Below are 3,543 nucleotides of genomic sequence, written 5' to 3'. Positions count from 1 at the left end.
TTAAACACAGGCCAAGGAAGAACTCACCTGGCCTGTGAGTCTGTGCACGGGGGCTGTTCAGGATAACCAGGTCGAAGTACAGACAAGGACTAGAGCAGGAGAATCGTCGTGGGTAAGCCGGTGGTCAGAGGGTGCCAGAAATCAGAATAAACGAGTAGAGAGCCGAGGTCAGAGGATGCCAGAGGTCAGGGTACAAAGAAATAACAATCCAAGGTCAGGAGAACACGGCACAGCAATACTCGAACCAGAGTCAATGAACTGACACTGCCTTCTGGGAGAGGCAGTGTTATATACCTGGCTAACGGCCATCAGCTTCAGGTGTGCTGAGAATATTAGAGCAGCCACAGATAACGGCCAGCCCCCAGTGCTGGATACAAGGCAAGATCGGACTATAGGCAATACTTGAACTGTAAGGTGGCTCTGAGGAGAAACAACAGGCCCAGGACCGCAAAGTACCCAGGTTCAAATCCTTTGTTGGGCACTTCTGGGGTGACCTTGGCTTGCAGTCTGGATGTCGCGGCGAGAACCATGACAGCGAGGCACTTCCGGGTTCGCCAATACCGCGGCTGGAACGCATACCGCAATCAACAACAATGCTGGACCCCCAGAACCGCCATGAAAGCCAGAAACAGCCTCCACATGGACAGCTACTCCCAGCAAGCCCCCAGGAGGCAATCCAGGGAATGCAGATAGGAAATCCAAACCAACTGAGCACACATAACCATCCCTCAGGATGACTGCAGTATGGATTCTAAAGTACTGCCAACAAGGTAAGGGGGGATTTTGACCCCAATTACAAGGGGCACTCCAATAACCAGAGGGAATTTTTAAGGATAACCAACCACAACAGTGTCTCCCTCAGAACACTAGACATACATCCCACGCAGCAGTTCAGTACTTACACTGAACATGACCCAGTTAGTCCTGCTCATGCAGGCTGTTTACTGGGTCCTTCAAATGAAGAGAGGCTGAACTTCATTCGGAACGAACCCACAACAAATGCAGGAAGGTGGCCATAAAATAAGATGTAAAAAGTCCTGTAGAACTTGCTAAGGACAGGAAAAAAGACTGTGGTGTAAGGGGAGGAGGGACTCCTTATACCATCTGTCTAATTAATTCCTGTCCTGTGACTGCTAAGGGAGGAGCTACCCATAAGTGATGCTGCCATGATTAGCCAGGAATACTATTTTTAAATGGGCTTTTCACCTAATCCAGGATTTTAACCCCTTCAGGACGGAGTCAATAGTGCACGTTCTGATCAAAACAAAACGTAAACAAAACTGGAATTTGCGCTATATATATATGTCTGTTCAACCGTAATTCACAGCTGTCACATTAAGTGCACCCACACTTATTATATATCATTTTGTTCAGGAGAAACAGGGCTTTAATTTATCAATAACTATTCATATATGGAACATAATTTATTATGAATAAAATGTAAAAAAAAATTGAGAAAATAAGATTTTTTTTTAAATTTGTATTTCCATCTGCCATTTTAGCTGTGAATGTCATAATACTGTTAGGTTTTACTGCAACAAAATGCACATATTTGTAATCAACGATGTCTCACGAGTACAACAGTACCCCCCATTAACAGGTTTTATGGTGTTTTGGAAAGTTACAGGGTCAAATATAGACTGTTCCATTTTCAAATTGAAATTTGCCAGATTAGTAATGTTACTTTTGAGACGGTGTGGTAGCCCAGGAATGAGAATTACCCCCATAATGGCATACCATTTGAAAAAGTAGACAAGCCAATGTATTGAAAGTGGGGTATGTTTAGTCTTTTTTAGTAGCCACTTAGTCACAAACACTGGCCGAAGTTAGCGTTCATATTTGTTTTTGTGTGAAAAAAGCAAAAAAACGAATATTTGCCCAGTGTTTGTGACTAAGTGGCTACTAAAAGACTGGACATACCCGACTTGCAATACCAAGGGCTGTCTACTTTTGCAAATGGTATGCCATCATAGGGGTAATTCTCATTCCTGGGCTACCATACGCTCTCAAAGGCAACATAACTAATCTGGCAAATTTCAATGTGAAAAAAATGAAATGCAAGCCTTATATGTGACTCTCTAACTTTCCAAAACACCATAAAACCTGTACATGGGGGGTACTGTTATTCTCAGGAGACTTCACTAAACACAAATATTAGTGTTTTAAAACAGTAAAACATATTACAATAATAATATAGTCCATAAAAGTGCAGTTCATTTGTAAAAAAATGCAAAAAACTTCACTTTTACTTGAAATATCATCGTTGTAATACAATTTACCAGTTTGAAACACTCATTTTTGAGTTCAGCGAAGTCTCCCGAGTAAAACAGTACCCCCTATGTACAGGTTTTATGGTGTCTTGGAGAGTTACAGGGTCAAATATAGTGCTTGCGAATTAAATTCTCTGCACTTTCTCCCTGTGTTGTCAGGCATGTCAATCACATTTTAATTAATCAAATCACATAATTATGTTAAAAGATTACTTAAATATACATGTAGAATTTTAATATATATACATATATATGTATTTAAATTCTACGTGTATACTAATGTAATTATATGCATTTATCTATATATATATATATATATATTTGCGGGTATTTGTATTTTATATATAGATAGATATATATAGAATGTCATTCTAAGTGTATTTTGTTACCAATATATATATATATATATATATATATATATTAACAAAATACAGTTAGAATGAAATTACATATGATATATAATTTATATTAAATTTTGTTTCAATATTTTATTTTATTTATTATTTTAATTATACGTATATATATATATATATATATATATGTAGATCTATTATATATATAATATATATACATATTATATGTAACGTCATTCTAAGTGTATTTTAATACTAATATTAGTATTAAAATACACTTTGTATGACGTTACATATATATATATATATATATATATTATATATATATATATATATATATATATAAATACTTTTAATTTATTTTTACACGTTTAATTATTTTTTTTTATTCTTCCTACCAGCAGAGGGACTGTCTGATATTTCAGACAGCCCCCCTGCTGGCAGATCCACAGCCAGCTATAGGGGGCCATGTGATCGCTCTTTGAGAGCGATCACATGGCCCCCGGGGGCCTCATTTGCCGTGGGAGGGCTGCCTGGGCTGTCAGGCAGCCCTCCAGAAGACGATTGCTGCAGAGGTGAGTACCTCCTGGCTCCTGGGGCAGATAGCTGTTACGGCGTTCCATGCCGCCGCAACGGCTTTAAAGCCCATTTAAAGCGCGACGGCATGGAACGCTGTAACGGCGTTAAGGGGTTAAAACCTTTGTCACTTCAGATGTTGTGGACTACACTCCCCTGAAACTTTGCCCGCATTATGACTGTAGGAGCATTATGAGAGATGTAGGTCACATCAGGAATGCTTATCCCTGACCTAATCTATACATGTGCTAGCAAAACTATGCTCAGTCTAATGAGCATAAATTGTTTGGGGCATGACATGTGCCCGTTTGCTTATCTGTGTCTACCTTTAAGAAAACGTTGAC

The sequence above is a fragment of the Pelobates fuscus genome, chromosome 12 (genome assembly GCF_036172605.1).
Source record: "Pelobates fuscus isolate aPelFus1 chromosome 12, aPelFus1.pri, whole genome shotgun sequence".
NCBI lineage: Eukaryota > Metazoa > Chordata > Amphibia > Anura > Pelobatidae > Pelobates > Pelobates fuscus.
This window is presented reverse-complemented; position numbering follows the sequence as displayed.